Below are 25,182 nucleotides of genomic sequence, written 5' to 3'. Positions count from 1 at the left end.
AGGAAGCCCCACCTATAGTACAAAATATTCTCATTAGTCTCTCCAGGACAAAGAGCTGGGAGTTATTTTGCTGTGTTGGTGGCCATGGGAACAGTGTGGTTATCATCACAAAACAGAGGAGGAAGCAGAGCTTTCTCTAGGAATTGGGAAGCAGCTTCTAGGACACCCCAGAATATCACAGAAAGGAGCACTTTCACAGCCAGAAACAAACCTTCCTAAAACAACACCACCAGTAAAGAACAGCATAAACCTAAAATTACTGAGAAAAAATGAAAATCTTTCTGAGCAGGAGGAGAGAAAATAGAGTAACACATGCAATTTATAGCTTGAGGCATATGTCAAAGGCTTAGACAACATATGACAACAAGTAGCTGGATTTAGCACCTTTCTGCAAAACCGTATTTGAGGAGACAAAACAAGCAATGCTGGTGGAACAGAACTGAGATTATGCTGTTTAATCTTTTCTTCTGGAAGAAGCTCCAGGTGAAAGCACAACTGGAAGCTGGCAGCACCGCAGCAGCCCTGCTAGCAACATTCATAATTGCAGCATCTCGTTGTTTACCTTTTCGCCTAGCCTGGCACGGGTGCCAGCTGCATACGTGGAGCCACATTCCAACTCCAGTCACACTGGAATGAATCCAGGGTCATGTCATTCACTACAGTGAAGGTATTCTTTATTCACGCTTTTCCAGCTAAGAATCTGGCCCATTTTATCTAGGTAGCAATATCTAATAGAGAAAAGACTGTCAAATTGAAGGAACAAGAAGAACCAGACTATGTCACACGAAGAGGAAACATTTTACATTATAAGGATTATGGAGGCCCTTCAGTTTAAAGACTTTATCAGTACTTTAAAGACAGGCCACTGGAAAGCATTTATGCAGGTGTTCTGCTGCAAAGATTTTTTTTTTAACCCTAATTTGCTATTTGAGAAAATGGAAACAAAATTGATACAGGTTTGATTTTAACATGATTGAAATAAAAATACTGCAGTTTGATCAACAGAGAACACTAATTCATTATACATTTATGAGCTGTTTGGGTTAAGACTTATTCCATTTAGGATTTCCTCTACATCAAGGAAGTAGGCCTCCCTGACTGAAATACTTGAGACTCGAGGTTTTCTGTGTGAGTGTATTTTTGTGTTAATACCAAATTCAGCTTTGGGAAAAACATTCTGTTTTTCTCTACTGGAAAAATCTGGGATGTTCCAGCTGTAGTGACCAACAAAAGGTAGGGGAAAGGAATGAAAATAAATGAAATTTATCATTGCTGTATTTCAAATAAGTTCAAATTCACTCCAGCCATGGCTCGATGATAGCATAAATCTGCCTTTAGAGATTCCAGTGCTGTAACAAAAACTCTGCAACCAATGATGTAAGAGTACCCCAATGGTATAGATTTACTCTAGCAGTTCATTTGTTAAAAAAATACTGACATTTACTTTGTACTTGGCGATGGATTGAATTGCCTCCTTGCCAGTTGTATAAAGTTGGTATATATCCCGTGTTATGTGCTCTGACTAATTCAGCAGAAACGCAGTCATACGCACACACCTCATCTGGATGCTGTTTGTGTTGCTGCATGGTCTGGAGGCGCCCAGATGCAGACTAATGGTGGTGGAAGCACCAGGGATGGAATTTCTGCCATACCTCCTTAGCAATAGCATGACACTGATTTTTCTTTTCATATCAGCTTTGGATTTCACCTGGATCTGCCAGAATACAAGAGTATAAACTGATGCAATGCACTTGCCAAGGCACAGAAATACTGAGGTTGCTTGCTTTTTAAGGAAAATATAGCTTATATAGGGAAGGGTGTTGGATTGTTTTGGGTAGCTAGAGACAGTTGTGGAACAACCTTGTCTGGATTTGAAACTACTTTTTTAAAAAGCACACATCTCAGCTTTTACTAACATCCAAGTGAATCGAGACAAGCTCCAAAATACAGCTCTTTGCACTCAAGAATGTGTATAAACAGCACGGGATCACAGAGGGTATTGGACAGTTCCCACAGGAAACTGAAAATATCACAAATCTGGGGTCACAAACTGCCTGCTCAGGTTTGGACTCTTGAACTGGATGCCAGCCCTTACAGCTCTCCCAAGGAAAACTATTTCACTATTTGTATTTAAACACGTGAAAAAGGGCAGGTTATTAATGTTTCAGCTACAGGAATGAGCCTCCTGTGCACTAGTAAGTGCTATCTATCCTTTTGTTGAAATTATTTCTATAAATCTGCATCCCAGTGGACAATATTCTCTTAAACTAATTTCCTGCAATCATCATTAATTGGCCAGCTTGCTAACACCTGGCACCACCAGCTTTTCCATCTAGCAAGCACAGTGCCACACAATGGTAACAGCAGGTTTTAACCTAATCCCTCTCCATACACAAGCAAACACCAAATGACGCTCACGACAAAGAGACACAGATCAGCCTGACATTTGCTGATAACTCCCAGGAGATTCTCCACCAGCACAACTAGTCCTGCTCAAACACATTTTCCAGCAGCATACATAATTTGAAACCATTTCCAGCTAGACTAATTGCATGCACAGAAAAGAGCATCCTCCTCAGTGCACGTTTATTAGTCCAGCCGCAAATGCAGCTTGCACTTGGTGAAGTTTTCCAAAGCAGTAATTATTTCATCTTCGGAGAATTAGCAACAGCTCACTCGATAATGAAAAGTTATTATGCAGATATATATACTTCATGCAAAGTTGTAAACCAAAAAGAAAGAAAAAAAAAAAGTAGTTGTTTAAAACTGATGTTTAAATTCCACTCACAGTTTTGAAGTCTAAGCATAAAACTTCTTACTTTGCAGTTGTAGCTCCAAGCTGTCTGGAAAGATAATGCAGTCCATCAGATATCCTGGTTTTGTTTTCTTGCATAAAAATATAATCTGTCATAGGCACAGGAGCTGACTTCAAGGACCAGCCCCTTCTGCTGAGCACACCAATCGGGAGACCTTGGGAGCACATGTGGAAAGCTGCCGCCCTGCGCGCCTGTCACAGGCAGCATATGCTCCGTGTGACCGAGGTGCCACGTTAACGCTGGTGTCAGTGAAACAAAGCGCTCGGGGGGCTGCCCAGCTCTGTAGACCCGCAGGGCCCACAGCAGGAGGAGAAATGGAGGGCCGAGAGGAGGAGGGAGACCTTCCTTGCCGGAGGAAAAGCAGAGCCTTTCCCAGACCACGTCGGTGCTGCTGCACCTGCAACATCACTTGTCCCTTTCCAATCAGCCTTCTTTGTATTGATGTTTTAATAAAAGTGGTTTCCACTTTTTCCCCCTTCTTTTTCCATCGTATTAATTGCTTCACTTTTTCTGCTAAGTTACTGTCCTCATCCCACTTACGGCTTTTTATTCCAAGCCTCAACCCTCAAAAACCATGCAGGTGGAAAAATCCTTGGCACAGCGCAGCCTCTCCTCCTAACATGCCAGGGCCAGCAGTGCCCCTGCAGTCTGAGGGTCTGTCTTTTGGGGCTTTTCCTCCCTTTTCCTCCCTTTTCCCTGAAAGCTCGGGCTCTCCGCTGCCTCACCGCTGGCTGCCGGTGCGCTCCCTGCTCCTCTCTGTCTCCACACGCAGCTTCCCCACTTTGCCGCACGCAGCTTTGCTTTATGCCTGTTAGTTAGTGAGAGAGGTCATTTTTTTTTTTTTCATCTGTTTAGCCTGATGACTTTTAAATTAGAACTACTTAGAAACCCTACCTGGAGACACACACCCACAGCCTTCTGGCTGGCTGAGTGCTAAGCCCTCGCTCCTAACAAGGGCTTAAAAGAATGCATGTACATTAATACGCCTTGAAAGCGTAGCAGTAATGCAGCGCACTAAGTCACAGATCAGACCATACATACGTGAATGGGATGAACTAACACCTGTAGATTTGGTTTCACTTCTGGAAGCTTATTTACAAGTCACAACGTGCTCCGAAGGGAAAGTAGTCAACACACCAGGGCTAAAGCTGTGCCTCTTCCCCCTGCAGTACGAGGCCTGGAGGCCGTGCCACCTCTGCTCCCATGCTGACCTCGGTGCTCTTTGTATTAATTCACCCGAGTGGCTTCATTTGATAAAATAGCCTTGTTTTCACAAATGATGCAGCTTACAGAGTGGGCTGGCTGTAATGAGAAATGTTAGCTCTCGTCTGTGAATAACTTGCTGTTTTAATGACATTAATTTTGTTTCTGAATTCTAGCTTAGCAGGTTAGTAACTCACCAAAGAATTATTTTACAGTGCTTTTCTCATGGCGGGTATAACAACGCTGATTAAAAATTTCGACGAAGTGCCTTCTTCCACCCCCAGAACCCACCAGTTTCTCAGAGGAAAAATTCCTGCCGAAATGAACTTCTGTCAGCACCAGCACGTCCCCGCCGGGCTCTGGGAGGCATTTCCCATTCCGAGATGCTGCGGCCAGCAGGCCCAGAGCAGGAAACAGCCCTCAGTCAGTCAGCCAGAGCCGAGGACCCTAGCAGAGTAATTTCTTTTATCGGCCTCCGGTCGGGCGGGGAGGAGCGTGTCCGACGTCTTTGGGGTGGGTAAGGCCTTTCCCAGATCTGCAACAAGGAGCAGGCTTGTTCCACGTTCCCAGCTGGGGATGCCTCTGTTAAACACCCAGCCCAGCCAGCTGCTGCGAGCTACGCATGTGTATGTTAATGGCTGGGATTTAACCAGCCACGAAGCTGCAGCAATTCGAGATGTACAGCCCTGTCACCTCCCTCTCCTTATTTCCTCGCAGGCATGGCGTGGCTCCCCTCAGGATGTGTGTGCCATCTGTTAACTCCCAGGCCTACTGCATCTCACTGGCAACTCTTTTTCCCCAACTCACATTATATATATATATATATTTTTCCTTTCCTCTTAGTCCTGATTATGCCTGGCTGTGTTGTACTGAATTCCTGTCCTTGGTATTTACAGCCTGCAAATATTTGTAGACTTATCACGTCGTCTGTGAGCCACTGCTTAGCCAAGCTCTATGTATTTTCTCCCTCATCAGTTCCTCCAGCCCCTCTATTTCTGCTGCTCTTTCCTGTAGAGTTTGCAGTTTTTGCTTGTTTTTAAAAGACAGCAGAGGGTAGTTTAATTGTTTATTCTTTTTTTTTTCTTTTAATAAGGGCAATGGTTGACTGAAATTAAAAGCATATTAAAGAGAGTTCAAGGCACATTTGTATTTGAGCTGTCCAGCTCTAAACTTCATACTTCTTTCTTTTTATTGGTTACATTTGTTTGGATGACTAGAGTTGTACTGAAACCCTAATATCTCAAACTTTTGCATTCTCTTTTGTCGAGCACACTAATATCCCACAGTCTCAGACAAACCCACTGACTCACATCAGGCCACCCAGACACTCAGGTAAATGTGTGTCCAAACAGTTGTCCGGACTCAGGACCAGGCCTTCAGTGGTACTTGGGAATCCAAGCTGCACCATTGCCGGAGAGGTGGAGTGTCTGCAGACAAAATAGCAAGCCCAGGAGGGGCTTCGTCTCTGTTTCGGCCCTGCTTCGGCCCTGACCAGTCCCAGGGGACAATTCGGGAGCCAGCTGCTGGGTCAGTGGTCAGAAGGTTGGTACGTGAGAGCCGTCTCTCTCTGCTTGTATCTTCCCAGCGTTACCCTGTGGCCAAAGTGCAAACAGGCTCCTGAGTAAAGAGACGTGTGTTGCAATATCCCATGATTACTACATGCGTTCTCTCCAACCTTTGCCACCAGACGCTGAGTGGTTGCCTATGGCACAAATAGCACTTTACTCTCTTAAAGATCCCACTGGAATCTCACTATACTTACTAAGGCTTAGTGGGAGCTGAAGGAGAGGAAAATAAAATCCCCAGACGGTTTAAATAAGGTTTGATTATTCATGGGAGCAGCAGAAGAATGTTAAAACTCTCCTGGGTTTGTCGGAAGCCTCTGGCGTTGCCCCAGACTGTTTCCCCACCTCCCCCTTTGCTTCGATGCCCCTAAATCCAGACCGTAACTTTAGATAAGTGAAATTCCTGCATAGACGAAGAATCAGGGGACAGCTAGAAGCTGCCCACAGTCTGGTGTATTTTGAGTGATCGGTGGCATTTGGCTTCTACCAGATCCTGGGAAAAAGGACAAACTTTGCACCTTCTGTACGGCACTCTGTCAGAGGCTATTCCCTTCGGGCCCTAGTCTGTCAGTGCAACACGGGATGGCGAGAACAAGGCCTGTAATCTTATCCTAGGGCTTATATTAGGGCTTTTTTATATTTTATATTTTATTCACATGAACTACAGCATGCTGTAATGGTGCCACCAATGTCACTTCTGCTGCAATGTTTCCATTAAGGCTGTTTTACCATTCAAAGGCAAACTAAAGCAACCTTAACAAACTCAAGATAAAGGCAATGATATAAGTGCTTTAACAATGACAGCTAGTTGTCTTTCCAGTAATTTGTAAGGTCTTGTGGTTTAGGCCTGTTTTATGGTCCTTGCAATTCGATGAAATGTGTGGCATGCTTTCAGTGGTTTTTCCCGCTCTTGAAATAACTGATAGAAAAAGTACTTCATTTAAAAACCTCATAGCAAGGATTTTAAAAGAATGCCTGAATTGAATTCGATCACATTGCTCTAGAACTATTTCCATTAGACTGTGAATAAGGGCAAAATGAATTTCTATCTAAAATTCTTAATAACTCATACCAAGAAAAGATAGGAATGCTTTCTGACCAGTCTGTTGAACAGCTAATATATCATATAATGATACTATCATCATAAATATTTTTTATCATTTTTCTAGATGTTTTCAGTTAGTGACTAGAAGAATCACCCAGCTCAGAAACTAATTCTAAAAAACAAGCATAATTAACTGCTGAGCTCCATTTCCCCCCACACACTCTCGAAACTAAGGTCTAAGTTCTGGTTTAAAAGATCTTCATCTTTGCAGTACGGTTAGCAGATCTAGCCCCATAAAAATAGTACTTAGAGAAGGAATCCAAATAATCTAGACTGAACTGAAGAGGGTAACTGGTTCTGTAAATCAGGTCCCCCAGCTCCGCTCAACAATCCAGCACTTGTAAATGTGATAGTGCCGTCCACTTTCCATTAATATGCAGCTATCAGTTGGTGAGTCACACTATAAAGCATTTAACAACTGTTCTCATAAATACCATACACCATCTGTTAACGGAATCAAAAGGCTACATGCCAATTTTACTTTTGGATTGAAAGGTCTGTTTTAAAATTACTCCAGCAGTCTCAGGGCGTACAGATATTGTGAAAAATGAGCATAGAGACATGCCATTCCATTCAATTCCCAAAGAGCACAGCTGAGAAAGAAAACATTTTTATCCAGTGGGATACTTTGACATTTCACCATTTGTTCTCATCACAACTCGGTACTATAGAAATTGAAATTTTCAGTATTCACAGAAGGAAATACCAACATGATTTTTTTTTTCTGTAATTTTTAAAGAAACATCTCTTCATTAGGTTTCTGACTAAGTTATATTAAAATTAGGTGCTCTGACATGCCCAAAATACAAACAAAGTTTTTATCTAAGTTTTCTGGGATGATCTGAAATATGTTGTTTCACATCCACTCTGTGATGATAGTGGGTCACCTCACAGAAATGCGAGCTTGGGCCGTCGTTGAGTCCCTCAGGCAGGATGCTATGGTTAGGTCACGTCTTCTCTGGCACAAGGAATCACACAAGTCCCCTTTTAAATCCTGCAGCTCACTCAAGGTTAAATTATGCACAATATAATGAGAGGAAGCTTTGGGCATTGTCACTGCATTGGCTACCATAGCGCAGTTGGAATTCAATTTCTATACAACTCAACTCAAAATACTATGCAGTTTATTGTCCTGATACAACAGGTAAGGACATATTATCGGGAAAGGGTTTATAGGGCTAAAAGATGTATTCACTGCTCTTATGAAATGTACTTCTCATAGCATATTTTTCCTCTGTTACCCAATACACTTATCAGGATTATTATTATTTATTTTTTTTAAATAAAATCCAGTTATTATCTACCCCCTTTCACTGAAGCTGCCTCCTCCAGAGGCCACAGTAGGAGGGAAGGAAGAGTGGAGGTGTTGGAGGTACTGAAAGTGTCTGAAATGTCACACGGGGAGCTTGAGGTGAAGATACATTAATAGTGTCTGGGCCCAAGGGAGAGAGGTGTGGGTCTGGGAGAGGTAAGCAGGCAGAAATCAATATCCTGCCAAATGATGCATCTCCTTTTCTCAAGTGAATGCTGGAAAAATCATTAAGAGAGGGTTCCCTGTCTTAGAACAAGGGCTATGAACTCCATAAACAGGAGAATATATGTCAGTCCTGCTCAGAGGTTAACTGTGACCTTCAAAGAGCAAATGTTGCCTTCTAAGAGCAAGCAGAAAACTTTATGGGCTGAATGTTACTCTTACTGCATCCTCACCCTATCTCCCTGCCGGCTATAGCACTGTCCCATTGCTGAAGATTGGACTCAAAACAAGGTATTTCAGTGACTCATGTTTAAAAGCCATCTGCACCCCCAAAACAGAAATGATGGCCTTGAGATGTTGCCCCGTCTGCCTTAAAAAGCTTCACAAGAGTGGCACTGTTTTCCAAAACCAGTTTTAAAAAGTATTGAGATACTGAAAATTCAGAATGAAACCTGCAAAGAAACACAAAACTGAAGAAACTTCCCTGCATAGTGACAGATGCTCTGTTGCTGGTGATAAGATCTTTCTTTAATTATAAAGCTCCAGGAAGCAGCATTCTTGAAAATTTCTTTTCTGTGCACCTCTTGATGGTTGTGTTTTCTCTGATCCACAAAAGCAACAATATATATTCTGGCTTATTTAAGATTGGTAGCTACAACAGTAAGAATGAATATAATGTCTAAGAGATCATACCGTGCAACTTTGAACAAAGAGGACAACCATTTCATTCTCAGATAATTTGTGTACAGGATAAAGCTCTTAGAAATGAAAGGGAGCCAGGATACACAAGAGAAAGATGTCATGTTTCTTACCTAGTCTAATCAAAATAGTTGTACTGGCAGGAGAAGTGAGACAACATGACTTCATGGGGTTGAACAAAGCATAGGTCCCAAATATTTCTAAGGCCCATTCTCCATCACTAATGCAGAATGCATATTATTATTCTTTATACTTTATGGTGCACTATTGTACATTATTCCATTTTACGTAGCGTTCTCGATTCTTATAGCACCAGCTTCTGTATCTAGCAGAAACACTCTGGAAAGCGAATGCATAAAAAATTCACTTGAATCAATTGGCTTTAGGAAGTTCTGTGTCCATTCATCTCCTCCTTGATCTCTGTCCCAGAGCAAATGAACCATTGTTCCCTGTCATGTTTTCACATACAGGTTTCTAAACAACAGAGTAGCACTGACCCTTCGACCTCCCTGCCTTCCCAGTGGCAGGGTTTTAGTTTCACATTCAACTTCCTTTGAGCCCCACTCACAAAGCAAACACCGAGTTGCATTTTGGAGTTTAGTCACTGAGCTCCAGGTTGCTGTTCATGTGCTCCCTTGAGCCAGAGACTGTGCTGTTAAAGGATCCTCATTCTTGTAGCTGTATTTCTAATCCTATCAAAAAAATTGAACAAAATTTGAAATTCTCAAACATGGTTGTAAAATTAAAATCTCCCTGTTCTACAAGCACCAGTATTTTAAAAACTTTGAATGGGCACAGATCACTCTCACTCTCATCACCATATTGTGGGCAAAACTTGTCCTAGCCATGCTCCAAGCAGAGCTGAACTCTCTGCCTTTGATCTGGAGGGGAGGAGGGGAAGTGGTTGCCTTAGCAGAGTGCCAGCCCTAGGTTCCTGTACTCTGCTTGCCAAGATCATATGGATTTCTCTCTCTCTCTCTTTTTTTTTTTTTTTGGCACTGAGCGTGGCATGCTCTTCTCTTTTTGGCAAGTGGAAACATCTTCTTGGCAATGGCACATTTCAGGCATGTGTCTGCTTGCAATATACAGGGAAAACATACTGCCCAATCATCCTCCGTGACTACTGGAGGAAGAATAATCATTTTCTTGCCAGAAGAGCACTCTTAGGGAGAGATCATAGGCTTACAGAAATGTTGGTTGGATGGGACGGACCTCTGGAGGTCTCTGGTTCAACCTGCCTCTCGGGCAAGACTATTGCCAGCACTAGTTCAGGTCAGCCAGGCTTTTCCTAGTTAAATTTCCAAGATTAATTCCAAGGATGGAGATTCCACCACTACTCTTGGCAACCTCTTCCAGTGGTCATTAGTTTCCCAAACCGTTTCCTAATCTCCAGCCTGAATCTCTCAAGACATAAGCTGTGGTCATTGCTCTTCTGCATCTGGGCATCTCCTACTTCCAAGAAACATTTGGTTCTGTAGCCTTTGTGTCACCTCTTTGCATAGTTGTAGGTTACTATTTGATCACCTCCTGGTCTCCTCTTCATCTCAAGTACCTTGACATCACCTTCAGGTAATGTGCTTTTGGCCCAAAACTGGACAGGTTATTCCAGATGTCATCTCACTGGTGCCAAGCAGAGGGGATAATAATATCCCTTGTTATGCTGGCCATGCTCCTTGTAATGGAGCTGAGGAAGCAGTCTGCCTCATCTCTGATGAGAGTACACTGCTGGCATGTATTCAACTTGGCACCTGGAGCCTCAGGTCCTTTTCAGTGGGACCAGGCTGCTACTCAGACAGTTGTTTCCAGCCCGTACTAGTGCAGGAATTATTCTGCCACCCATGTGGGACTTTGCCCTTCTTGCTAAAGGAGAAGCGGGGAGTTCATAGCATTTTTGGCCCAGTCCTCAAGTTTCTCAAGGTTATGCTAAACTAAACCACACTGGTCAACAAAAACTGTCCCCCCAGCTTTGCAAGTTTGCTAAGGGTGTGTTCACTCCGTAACATGGCTGAGGTAGTTAGGAACATATTGAACAATATGTACCCCACCACCAACCCCTTAAGGTACTCTCTGTGTTACCAGACTGCAGCTGAGCACCAAGCCACCACTGATTCCCCTTGATGAGCCCAGTGGTGTAGCCAAGCTCCAACCAGTCTGACAGTCTGAATGAGAATGCTGTGGGCATCCAAAGCCTCACTAAAGTCAATCTATATCACATCCACCACATTCCCCTTGTCCACCAAGAGAGATGATAACCTGACACAACGATAAGTGCTGTCCATTTTTCTGAACAAGGTGGTTAAGGCAATAGAGGCAATATAACTGTGTTAACACAACGCTCCCCGAAAGCTGGACGGCTGTATACTAGGCAGTATACTAGGCCCAGGGACTCTGAAGGAGGCAAGGGCACTGATGTGACTATTTTACTGCTGGTACCTTAGTTAACTTGAACCCTCATTTGGCTCTAGCACTGCATTGCATAAACATCTGCAAATAGTTCATTATTAGCTTTTCACTTCACCTCCAATTTGCATATCATGAAGTTTTGTGCCAGTCATGTCAGAGCCAATACTCAGCATTAAACATGTGCTAACCACTGACTTTAATTAGAATTATGGAGGCTTAGTATCTCCATAAAAGCTGCAAAACCGAGCCATTTTATCTTATGAATGAGCAGCAAATAAAAGTTAAAAAAGATATAACCTGTCTAATGACTTGAACAGTTTAAAATCTTCTGAAATTCAATGCTTACGCCAAACTGCCAACAATACAAACAAAACTGAGATGAAAATTATATACATATATATATATATAAATATAAAATTAGACAGGAGATAACTATTTCCCAGAAGAGTGAACACTATGCTTTAGCTTTCAGTCCTTGTAGCATTGCAGAAGAGGCACGTGCAGAGACTTCTATACCTTTACATCTGTGCAATGTCATTACCTTCAGATCACATCCTCAGTGACACGCATGTAGGAATCTGAACATTAATGATGAGAACATAATATGGAAATTCAGATGTTTTGTGAGGGTGGCTGAAGGTCTGATTTGTGATGTGGAAACGGAAGAGAAAGGCTTGATTGTAGGGGTCCTTGGTGAATTGGAAGGACTGGCATTCAAGAAGAGGAATAAGAAGAAATTGCAAAGAGAAGCTAATGAGGGACCCTGAGGTGGAATTCCTCAATACTACACATTCAGGGACAGCCAAGGTCATTTGAACGATACTACTTGTACACTCATACATACTTGAATGCTGTAGTCTTTTTTATGAATTATAACCTTAACCTGGAATGCAAAAGTGTGTGGCAGATGCCCTAAGATCCGTGATATATTATTTGAGCTTTATATTATATTGGAAAACTTTGTTACTAATATACTCTATTACACTAATACTCTAATATACTAATATACTTTTTTTTTTTTTTCTCCTCAGCTTTATTTTGAACACTATTGCTGCAGGGTGCTTTTGTCAATACAGCCACATTTATGGAATACAGTAGATGGCAAAATAGAAGTGGCACCACCATTAACATTGTCTTTCCTATCAAGTGGGGAACATGTTGTGCACAGCTCTTTCCAGTGTCCTCAGAGGATAAGATCACAGAAAATACAAGCAATTTTTTCCTTCCTCTAGAGAAAGCTTTTCAAGAGAAGACAGCACATGCTGTCACACTGGTGTTAAAACCAGACTGGGACAGTCATAAGAATAAGCAATGCTATTGAGTGAGAGAGAAAAGCTGCTTTGTTCTTAACATATTTCCTTTTATTTGCCAGAATGCCACAGCAAGCTCAAACTTTCTCTGTATTTCTTTGAAGCAATGTTGTCAACAATGGCTACTACAGTCATTTGTTAGAATATGAGACTTTGTACCTAGCTTGTACAAGTTAGTATTGTTTTTATTTGCATGCATCTGAATTACTGGTCTGTGCAGTGTGGAGAACAGCAGCATTCCACTGAATGCCTGACTTCACTGGAGTGATACGGAAATATTTAAGAAGTAGCTAAAATTTCGGCGTGCAGAATTCATTAGAAATCTCAGAGAGTTATGGTGATCATAGAGAGTTATGGTGATCAAACAAGATGGTTTGGGTTGGAAAGGACCTTAAAGCCCACCCAGTCCCACCCCCCTGCCATGGGCAGGGACACCTCCCACCAGACCAGGTTGCCCAAAGCCCCATCCAGCCTGGCCCTGAACACCTCCAGGGATGGGGCATCCACAGCTTCTCTGGGCAACCTGTGCCAGGGCCTCACCACTCTCTGAGGGGAGAATTTCTTCCTGATGTCTAATCTAAATCTACCCTCTTTTAGTTTAAAGCCATTCCCCCTTGTCCTGTCACTCCACTCCTTGACAAAGAGTCCTTCCCCAGCTTTCCTGCAGGCCCCTTTAGGTACTGTAAGGCCGCAATGAGTTCTCCCTGGGGCCTTCTCTTCTCCAGGCTGAACAACCCCAGCTCCCTCAGCCTGTCTCCATAGGGGAGGTGCTCCAGCCCTTTGATCATCTTTGTGGCCCTCCTCTGGACTCGCTTTATCAGGTTCCTGTCCTTCTTGTGCTGGGGGCCCTAGAGTTGAATGCAGGGCTCCATGTGGGGTCTCACCAGAGTGGAGTAGAGGGAGAACGTCTTTAAGCATAGTCCCAGAGCTGCTGGGACATGCACAATCCTTCTATTTTTCTCTGAGATCATCCTTTCAGGATTTCTAGAGTCATGGTATTAGATCTGTACATGCAATAACAGAGATATTACAAATTCTTTAATGTGTCTTCCTGGCAGGCAAGAAGCTTGGAGAAAAGACAATGGATAAGCGAGAAATGTAGAAAGTGAAATACAAATCGAGTCCAGCTTGGCTAAAAAAAAAAGATGAGTACTCTGATATAAATGGGATGTATCACACACCAATATGGCAAAATATTTTGTTTCTGGAGAGTGGTGGACTCAGCTTTAAAAGAGGATGGAAAGAGATAGGTGGATACATATTCTCCACAGCAGATCTTTTGCGACTAATTCTCTTCCCACTGGAGAATTATAAAAGCCAAAGAAGCATTAAGCCCAGTTTTTATGATGGCTGATCAAGAGAAAGTCTTTTGATGAGGCACCAGGAAGAGAATGCAGTGTCATAACACACACTACGGCTGTGAGATACAGCATTTATTCTTTCCTTCCTCGGAGATGCACAAGATAGCCATGTCTGTGCTCACCAGGCGTCTCTGCTGACCTTTAACCACCAATGGTGCTGCTTAGTCCAACTTGTTATGGGTAGGACAAGACTGAATGAGAGTCTCTGGCACCTCAAGCCTTGGCTACTGGATAGTTTGCCGTAAGTACAAGAGCACCACCTTGTGATACCTCAACCACAGCGTGCCCACTGCAGGAGAGGCGCAGGGGGGAGCAGCCTCCTGCCCGCCCCCAGTCCTCTGCCTCCCTGACAGTCAGCATCATGCACACCTCAATGCTCTCCCTCTTCGTTCATTGCCTACTGCCTTAGGAATAAGACCGCCGCGATGAATGTGGAATGACGTACCACTCATATGTGAGTTGGGAGTAGATGCAGTACAGCTCATATTTTCTGGTGTGTGTCTGACTTCCAGTGCAGGTAATGTTAGACATTAATCCAACAGGATGTGGCACTAGCAGTAATAAATCACCTTGATATAGCTACAGCCACCAGCCAAATGCCCATACAGGACAACAACATAGAGGATTTATTAAATGGGACCGCTGTAAAACAGGTAAAATCTTAGGCTAGTGCAATGGGTTTATTTTTCCAGGCTTTCTAGCATGAGCCTGGTTAGACTGCACAGTCTTGCTCTGCATAGCTGATAAGCTTTTGTTGTCAGTGCACCATTAAAACTGCAACTCCCAAGTTGCAGCGCCCAGTCGTAGTGAAAAAAACACTTTTCATGAGACAAAAGAGAGAGCTACTTTCCAATTTTTTAAACCGGCACATTCACTCTGAGCCGCCTTTCACACTATGGCAAAGTTCCCGTTGCTGGGGGGAATTTTAAAAAGGGTTGCAGCAGATGAGGGTGATTGTCTGGCAAATAAAGTATAAATGTCAGGTATAACATGCAGAACAGTGTCTAGATGCTATCTGAAACAGTATTCTGGGATAACAAAAATCTGGCCTCACAATCACATTTGCAAAATAAAGAGGTTGGCAAAGAAAACGTGTAGAAGTCCTAAGATATTGTCTTAATTGTTTTAAGTTGTACAGCATACACCTGTGGTCAAATCAATGCATGCTTTGGAAGAGACTGAAAGTTTTGGATGAATTTAAATTCTATTCTGGTAATTATGTAAAGACTATGAAGCAATACAGAAAAATTTAAAACATCACCTCCTACTCATTCACATAGCAAAACAAGAAGCAGTTTGAATCCTTGCCATACTTTTGAGACAAGACATTTTTATAAATTCAAATAACTTAGGAGAAGATTCCAAAAGCCTTTAGGTGCCTATGGCATAGCTCAGGCAGAATGGAGATGCCTGAATTCAAGTGAGTGAGTCACAAAAATTCTGCCTGTGGCATGCATACTTGAAAGGCACCTAAGCTGTCATCAGTAAAGTTATTTAGGCACCTAAAGTACATCTAATGCATATTCCCAGAGGCCTTCTTATCTTGGATGAGGTGAGTGTCTCAGCAGATATTTTACTTCACCTGTGTTTAGGCATTCTCCGACTAGTTTTCTGGATGCTTAAAATCCTTTGTAGATCAGGGATAGTTACACACTGCTATCCTGTACCAACAACAATGATCTCAGCACAAAGCAGAGTTCAAAGGCTTGCTGTTAACCCAAAATCTTTTGAATGAACATCCCTGTTGGGTGACACCCATCACTTGCACTACATAAAAGGTGAGGAGCTACATGACTACTGGTAGGCATTTTCTTTTAAAAGAGTAAACGAGCCATTCATGCCCAAGCAGCAACTGAAGTGACTAAGAGGGAAGTCCTTCTCTTTCACAGGCACACAAATCTGAGAGGGAGAGGAGATAAGCAACTTCAGACACGTCCCTTATTTCAGCATTTTTTGTGCATCCTTCTTCTTGGCACTTGGCTCTTGTAAATCCCACAGCCAGGTGCCTGACTCCATCCCTTAGCTATACAGGATATTTAGGTGAATAACTCAGGACTGCAAATTTCTGTCTCCCAGCTGGGCACCAGAAAGTCAGGTCGGATATCATCAAACCTGGGTCCCTCTGTATCTGAGCTATTTTTTTTTCCTTCCTAACATATGTTACTGTAAACCCAGATTCTGGCATACATTGTTCCAGAACTGCTAAGGAAGGACTGAATTTGTGATCAAATAACTAATCTGAAAATCTGATTATTATTACTATCATTTTCTTAAAGAACAACTTTTGAAGCACATGCCTTCTAAGAATAAAATATTATAAATAAAGAACTCTAAAATTATAAATAAAGAACTCTAGATCATACCAATCTTGCCTAGTATTCCTGCTGCTATACTGAAAATGTCCTTATTGTAAGTGCAATGTCCTTATTGAGTGTAAATTCATTGTTTTTAGTTTTCAGTGAATATTGCCAGCATGGCAATATTTTCTGTAAATGTGAAATAATCTAAATATAGGTCAAAACTGCACCCAGCAGGTGCAGTACAGGAATTAGGGCTACAGTGAGAGCCAAACATTGTGGAGCACCTCTGTATGTCCATATCTTGACATATGACTAGGAAGGACCAAGTGGATTTGCCATTCTGCAGACCCATGGTATATGCAGCTAACAGAGGAAATAAAGTGCATTTTACACGTGTCATCTGACCACCTTAGGACTGATATTTTCTTCCCTTTTAGAATTAAGACAGCAGCTGTTGGAACAGCATATTCAGAAATGTGATTAAATATAGCATATCCTTAACAGACATTTTAAGCCAATATATAACTATGTAAATAAATATGCTCATGTCTGTTGGCCAAATGTTTTCACAACGTGAAATAGCATATATAGGATTGTGCTCCAAAACGCAGCCTACAGAAAGTTCATCTGTGGAGGGCAAAATGAGAGACACGACGAAATGAAGGTCATTATTTCTGAAGGTGTCTGCTACAAACACTCAGGCACCTGGAGGATACTTGTTTTTCCTCTGTGCTTAGGATTTACCATTGCTGAATGAAGGCAGCATTTCTTCAAGATCAACAGAATGAGCAAAACGTTAATTTCATAGCAATAGTCTTTGTAAGGCCTGTGGTGGTTTTACTCGGGTGGGCAGCCGAGCTCCACCACAACCGCTCTCTCACTCCCCCCCCTCCTCAAAGAGGAAGGGGGAGAAAATACAACACAAAGAGCTCGAGGTTTGAGATGAGAATGATGTAATTAAAGGGAAAGGGAATGGGGAGAAAAAGAAACAAAAGAAACAATAAGGCCGCGCGGAAGCACAGAGAGAAAGAAAAAAAAAGTTATTCTCTACTTCCCATCAATGAGCAACATTTGGCCACATCCTGGGAAGCAGGGCCTCAAAACGCGTAGCGGTTGTTCAGGAGGGCAGCCCCCTCCCCCACGAGAGCCCCCCTTTTTATTGCTGAGTGTGACATCAGGTGTTATGGAATATCCCTTTGGTTGGTTCAGGTCAGCTGCCCTGGCCATGTCCCCTCCCCATCACTTGCCTACCCCCAGCCTGCTGGCTCTTGGGGGCTTGGAGGGAGTCCCGATGCGGTGCCAGCACTATGCAGCAATAGACACAACACTGGAATGATACCAGTGTTGTTCCAGCTACGAGTGCAGAGCACAGCACTGTGTGGGCTGCTGCAGGGAAAGGTGACTCCATCCTAGACAGACCCAACACAAGGCTGTATTCCCACAGGCTCCCTAGAGCTGACACATACTCAGGATCCTCCCAGTTTCCCCATCCCTGCCCTGCTACTGACTCCTGGCCCGCAGGGACTTCTCAGGGCTCTGCACTTGCCAGGACACGCACCCCAGGCACCTGCAGAGCAAACCCCACAGCATTCTCTCAATGAAGGAAGTAAGGGGAAGAGTTACTTTTCTTCTTCTTCTTTCTTCTTTTTTTCTGTTTCTACACTGATTTTAATGAAACTGGTGGGAACTTATTTACCATTGAGATCCTTCATTGTCAAATGTGGCCAGAATTAGCTGGAGAAGATGTGTATGGGGCTTGGCATTTAAGCAAGGAACTATATGATTGCAGGCCAGCTGCAGCATCTTTGAAAATACCTGTGCTCCCCACAACCTATGGATCTGCCTTGTCTCATTTTGTTCAGTCTGGTGTCTGTGACTGCCTTGTCTCATTTTGTTCAGTCCATGACCGCTACGGATCTGAGTGTGTGTGGTGCTGTTCCCTTTTCACATTGTTTCCACTGTTTGTTTTGGGATGTTTCCCCACTACGGGCTTGCGTACGGAAACTCAAACCCATCCCAGTGGCGGGTGTCCAGCATCCTCCTCCTCCTCCACGCTCCTTCCAACGCCACCACCTTCCCGACGGTACCGGGTGCTGGTACACTGCCCCATCCTCCTGGGAAGTTACTTCAACGAGCCCGGGGACAGAGATCGAATGTGAAGTTCCAGCTAACTTCATCCGTGGCACTTGGCACTAAAATACCTTCCAGTGCTGCTCTGAATGCTGTGCTACTCGTAACTCTGGGTCTATCTACCTCCGGGTGGCAGTTTCTGGAGCTCTGACTGCCATTAACGCTCACAAATATTTAGCAGTAATGAACTGCCAGAAATGTCAAAGCCAGGAAGTAAAAAGCTACACCCACGATTCTTTGCACATTATATTTCACTTTCATTAAGGCATTGTGAAACAGAGAAAATAGCTTCAGAAATGTTCATTTAGCCAGTTAGAGGAAAATGTGATTTTTAATGTGATACTTGCTTCTGTATTTATCCATTTTCTCTGCTTGACCTTTTCCAGATCAGTCTCTGCTGTTTAGAAAATAGGCTGCCTTTGGTTCTTGCTGGATCTCCACCAAACATCAAATGGTTTTGCAGAGATGCATGAAGAGATCAAAGGTGCTGATAATCACCTGAAATCTTCTTGGTTGTACCTTTCAATCTAATACACTGGTAGGAGTTAGATATTATATTGAATAAAACTGAGAGAGTCTGGGAAGTTTCACTTGCAAGATTCATCGTCATTCACAGTTTTGAGATAAACTACACTGCTAAATATCCCTAATTATCCTAACACTCATGTTGATTTCTCTCCTTTAGCAATTGAAGCTATATTTCATTTCTTTTTCAAAAAGTGAAATTGTGAGCTAAGAAACATTTGCAGCATCCAAACACGCACTCTCAGTCTGTCAGGACTTAAACAGATGCACAATTCATGAACTGAAACTACATGATATAACAACTCAGCTATTTATTGACTTGAAGCAAAGCTTGTTACTAACAATAGCCTATTCAGACCAACCTTTCTTTTCTGATAAACACACTAAAACAAAAAACCATTTGGACTTCTTTCTCTTTTTCTCTCTCTTTGAAATACAGATGAACCCATTTTAGTTCTTATCATAGACAGGGAATGTTTTCTGATTTATTTAGATAGTTTTGAGCTTAAAGTTTTGTTTTTAAAATGCTTTTGCAGCTTTCCTTAGAGGAGGATGTTCCAGAGCTACAGAAAATACATTAATTCATATTCTCCATCAGCTTGCTCACTTCAAGGTTATAACAAAGTTCATCCCAAAATGATGTCAATAATTTATGTCAGTAAACATCTGTGTTCCTAATACACTGAATAGTTCATCATGCACATGACTCATATTTAAATCATTCATTCCAAGTTTTTAAATTATTAAGTGGAAAACAAGAAGAATGGAACAAAACTGCAACGTTTTAAGGGAAAATCAAATTTTGGAAGCTCTGATATTCTGAATAATCACAAAATCATTTAAAATGGTATGCAGCAATGGCAGAAAAAGCAGTAAATGGGCTTAATTTTGAAAATTTTGCTGTAATCCATGTTAGACACTCAGTAATGCCAGAGAAACATCTATCTTTAAATATGAGCAACACATATATTGAAAAACGTATAGATGGATGAGACCAAGTATCAGTCAATACTAATAGAAATTTTGATCTCCTGTTTGCACTAGCAAAAACAGAAAAAAATGCTGTAATCACTGCATTAGAGAACAATGCACTGAATTTATAGCAGCTTAATGTCTTCTGTGTATGCAGTTTTTCAGTGTAACTCAGACACGGAATTTATTCACAATTTACATTTTGTGATGGACACACATCCATCACAGCACCATTCAGTCAAATGACTCACGAGGTCACTGCCGCAGAAACTTGTTTTTATTTGTGCAGGAAGCCATTATACATTCTGTAAAAAAAAGTATGATAAGAGGAATTGGGGCTCTGGCTGCAAATGTGGAGCAGCTCAACAGGAAGGACTAGTGCATGCCCATAGGAGTCTACAATATACTACTTCTGTTAGAAGATCCCAGGACAAATCCACTTGAACGAATGAGTTGTCCAAAATTATATCAAAGTTTTTCATTTGTCAGCAGTATAACTTAATTACAAGCCCCTAGCTATTGTTAGGTGGGAACTACCTTAGATTTTCTTGTGGAACTTGGTTGATTTTGTATGACATCCAAACAGAAAAAGGAAATCAGAGGGTGCGTGTCAGGATGTGTCTCTAGCACAACGGGTTGGGTGTCCTCCTAGAAATCTCTTGCCCTGGGCTCTCAGCAATGTTTCTGAGTGAAATGATGCCAACAGGAGGGGGAGAATCCTTTCTCCTTCCCTCTTGCCACACCTGGTTGACTGGGACACGAATCCAGAGTATGAGAAGACTGAACCTGGCCCCCATACCCAACATGATCGACAAGCCAAGGTCCTGGAAAATGAGCCCTGAAACCTTTGGTCAAATTCAGCCTGACTGAGGTCATATGAGCAGTTCCCATCCCAAAAGACTGGTTTCTTGGATGACCAGGAGAGTGGCGGTGGTTCTCAGGTGGTCCCTGGGCCATGCTGCCCCTTTCAGTGCCATGCCCAGCATTGATGGAGGTTTTGGGGCTCAGTTGTGGATGAAACCTCATACTGATCCCCTGGGCAGGTGTGGCCACGGGGGCACAGGCATGTGGTGCTGGGCTTGCTGTATGCTCCTGATGGCATGGATTTGCCAGAAAATTGCTCTGCCCGGGGACTGTGCTTGGTAAGGGCAATCCAACGGGAAACAAAAAGCCACTAGTAGCTCAAGGCTTCTCTTATTGTCAAGGGTGCCAAGGATGGACAAGCTGAAGGATGCCTTGCTCTGCCTGCTGCCCGGACATCCAAAGTCAGCCAGGAAACTACCACTAAAAGTCCCTTAAACATAAACATGTAAAGGCTAGAGGCACAATCTCCCATCAGATCACTGGGATTAGCTGTTTTACTTCCCCAAGAGATCAGTTCTGATGATTATCTTCTCTACTGCTCTGGCTTTTTGATGTGGGATGGCAAATATTTAGTGAGGAAAATCTTCATACTTCACATTAGCAACTGTGTAATACACATTCTTTTAAATGGAGCATATAAGTTTAGAGGTCTTGTAATCAGATACGCTTTATAAAATTAAAGAATTTAAGAGTGCTGTTATTTGTAAATGAGTATTGCAAAGAAGAAACAGGTACCAAGGAGAACACATTTCTAATGCAGATCCTGTACCAAATCTTATATAGTTGTAAAACTCCCTAGAAGTACTTCTTCAAATTATTATTGTTTTCTGCCTTCATCAGTTCATGAAAGCTCAGAAGAACTAACTAAATTTCCTTTGAAAGGAATTACAAATTCTGAAGAATCAATAAATACAACTGTATTCCCAGCAGAACATCTTTATATTGTGCTAGACAAGGATGAAGATGCATTTCCTGTAAACTTAGTTATGAAAAAGACAGCTCAGAGACTACAATTTAATTACTAAGATATAACAAGACATCTGGGGAAATTGCTAGATTGGCAGCTTCTGAAAGAGTTTACAAAGTGATTTTAAAGGAAAAAAAAACTGAACCTTATTTCTTATGTCTAGGTTATTTATTTATTTATTTTTCTAAGGAAGTTTAGATGTTTATGTGGAAAGTAAAGCTTGTCAATATTTTAAAACAGATAACAAATAGGATTAAAAAACTAAAAGGCAGATATGAGGTAGTAGGAGTATGCCACTTCACAAAAGCAAAGGATTCCTTTCACAAGCAACCGCCTCTTCTTTTTTTCTTATGGAGAATATTTATAACAGATTCTATACCACAGTGATTGTTAATGTAAAGTGCTAACAGTAGAAATTATCACTCTTAGTCTTCAAAAAACATTTATTGAGCTTATAATCAATATTTGTGCATAAAGTCTTTCTGATTTTTCTGACCTAATCATTTAATAGGTTTCCATGTTCCTACATTACTTACTTTACTACCCAAAACAAGCAAATTAACCCTTGATCTTTTTTTCTCTTTGAATTCAGAATAAATATTTTTCCATCGTTCTTGTTTAGTTTAATGCTAGTGAAATTCCATTGAATTTATGGGCAGCTACTCTGCTATAAATCGGATATAGTAGAACATTAAGCTTTTCTACTCAGCTTTTCTTTTATCACCTCAGATAAATAAGGCCATTTATAGAAATACACTCTGGTTTTTATAAAAGCTCCAGTTTGACTAGCATGTTGTTCAGAAGCTCTTGTTGATGTTTATCCAAAGTTGGACACACCTGTTGTTCACTGCACATGGACAGGTAGATAAACTACCATCAGTTTACTTTATCCCCCAAATTCCCTTCCATTCCTCAGAACCTGCAGATACTTCTAGGCTTTGCATCAAGCTCTAAAGGTAACTTTGGAAGATGTATATTGTTGACCAGAGTTACCATCTCACCTTGCATGAGCAGTATAGGCCTTTGCAACACTGAAATTCTGTGCTTTAGTAACGAGAGGCCTTGTAAGAGGCACCACCAATAAACCAACAGATTTTCTTCACCGCTTCCCTCCAGATGCCAACAGCACATACTTGAGGCTGAAATGAATGAAGTGGCAATCAAACTGACATTCAGGTAAACTCCACGTTTGCTGATTTTTTTCATAAGGGTGCCACCAGCAGACATGGGGAAGGCCCAGACCTGAGGCTCATCAGCCCACCAGCCATGCTGCTCTCAGATGCCATTACACTCCCGTTCCTTGACATCTGCACGCACCATGGCTTCAGATGTCTGATCTCAAGGAGTAAGAATATGAGCCAGAGGAGTAAGAATGTAAAACCCAGTCATGTCCAGAGAGAAACACAGCCATTACCTGGGTTATATCAATAAGTGAAGCATAGCGCACCATTTAGGAATAATTTTACTCCTTTATTATAATGAGAGGAGTACTACATAATCCAGCCAAATCCTTTGATTGGTGTGGTCGAAAAGCTGTGGGGAGATCAGAAATTAAGACCTTTAGATCACAACTACGGCCACAAATCCACAAGAAAAGATGTGATGCCAGAGGGGCCACTGCAGCCTTTCAAAATCCCTTCAGATTCTTCATTTGGAGACAATGGAGCTCATTTAAGTCAGACTGACAGTTGCACTTGATCTTAAAGGTCTTTTCCAACCTAAATGATTCTATGAGTCTGTTGCTTGGACCTCTGTGGCACTTCAAAGCAGCCCCAAGCCATGCTGGGCTTTTGTCCACTGGTGGCTTTGTCCCTACACAATCAGCATCACTATGCAGCCAGCCAGGAAAACCTCCTAGGAGCTCCATGCCATCGAAGCAGTACAACGGAGGCAGTGTCCTGGTGACCCTCTTGCCTGCCCAGATACAGTTTTGGAAAGATCTGATACATTAATTACTCACATGAAGTGCATTACTCATTCAGAGTACAACACAGCACGTGTTGCTCTGCGTTGGGTTGACTACATGTCCTGTACTGACACTGCAGTAAACAGAACATTACAATAAATCTGCTTTGGTAAGAGCTTGTGTCTCTCCTAGTGACAGGATCACCATTACAGCTAAGTCTGCAGGTTTCATCTCGCTGGCTGTTTTTAGGTTGGAGGTCTTTTCTGAAGTCCATTTCCTTCCTTGCTACAAGAAAGCACTTATTACTGACAAAGGGCAAACGGCTCAGACATTTACAAACAAACGCTGTGAAGAGAGCATCATCTGCGCTGAGTCCAGACAAATTAATGGTTTCTGATCTCCCTCTGTGCTCTTTGCTCCCAGTGGTGTGCAGTCAGGAATGCCAGACCCTTGGCATGGGAGCAGGAGGGGTCATTGCTGCTGCCTCAGCCTTGCACCATGCATTGATTTTCTCATCCAAAGGCCACCCTTGGGTACGGTTTTGGTCTGATATGGCATTGAATAGACCTGCAAAGCTCCGAGGAAAGCTGTAAGCTGATCACAGAAATGAAATTGCAGTGTCCTAAGTGCTTGGGACTAACCAATGACACCTTGGCCTCTACCAAATTCAGGAGCTCAGGATCTTTCCCCAGTTGCCCTGTGTGTTGAAACCACTTCTGTTTAAATGTTCTCACCGTAAGCTGGAATTAATTCCTCTGCTTACAAAATATTTTTGGTTTCTGAAACTCAGGGCCATGCTGACCTGTTGACGTGTCCTTCCCAAAAACATAAGGCACCTTTATATAACTCAGACTTTGCAAGGAGTTCAGAGTGAACTGCAGGTGAAACATATTTTAATCTTCCATATTAGCAGAGAAATACTTCAGCAGACAAAAAATAAAATAAACCTCCCTATAACATTGTAGTTCAAAACATTTTTGAGATAGCTGGCTCCATTTTCAAACAAGTTTTAGAACATGAGCAAATAAACTCAAACTATTTGATGGTAACCATCCAAAATGCTTGGAGTTTTTGACATGCTTTCACGTGTACTTCTTGGCTGCTACAAAGAGCAGGTGAGTGTCAACGTGAGCTTCCCCTGCCTGTTGCCCTTGAGAGTGCCCAGGAGGTGAAGGCGCTTTGCACTGGCCTTCCTGAAGGTCACATCTGCTCCTGCTCCCATGTTCTGCAGATACAGAGCTCACTTTCATGTGGGTCAGGACAGGGGCAATGGGAAATGCACACATTGTGCAACACCAGAGGAACGGTTAAAATAAATATCTTATTATTCTTTGACTCTATTGAGATATATTCTCTCTATCTCCTAACTAATCAGTTCAGTTATAAATTCTTTTGCTGTGTTCAGTCACTGTGATTTTAAAACGATATAGCCCATTTAGATTTCCTGTATGCATGTAAGAGAATGAAATCAGATGTTATTAGAGAAAGGTTTGAATTTATTCAAACTATTATTCACATTTTTTTTTCTTTCTTGCCTTTTTTTTTTTTCCCTTCTTCTTCTTGCCTTTGCTCTTTCGTAACT

General features: G+C 42.2%; 1 protein-coding gene across 4 annotated transcripts in view; it reads right to left on the bottom strand.

Moving 5' to 3' along the window:
* Window positions 1-4,456, bottom strand: part of STARD13 (StAR related lipid transfer domain containing 13) — a 298,210-nt gene extending 293,754 nt beyond the window's left edge. The window contains exon 1 of one of the 4 annotated variants that reach the window (XM_083848250.1): window positions 4,311-4,456. The gene's annotated coding sequence lies outside the window, so the exon portion shown is untranslated. Of the gene's footprint in view, window positions 1-2,788; window positions 3,496-4,310 lie in introns of those variants that run through there. The other 3 variants (XM_083848248.1, XM_083848243.1, XM_083848253.1) reach the window with 3 other exon arrangements.
* Between the last annotated feature and the right edge of the window lie 20,726 nt (window positions 4,457-25,182).

This window comes from Anser anser (assembly GCF_964211835.1).
Source record: "Anser anser genome assembly, chromosome: 1".
NCBI lineage: Eukaryota > Metazoa > Chordata > Aves > Anseriformes > Anatidae > Anser > Anser anser.
Note: the sequence above shows the minus strand (reverse complement) of the source record. Positions and strands in the feature narration are given on the sequence as shown.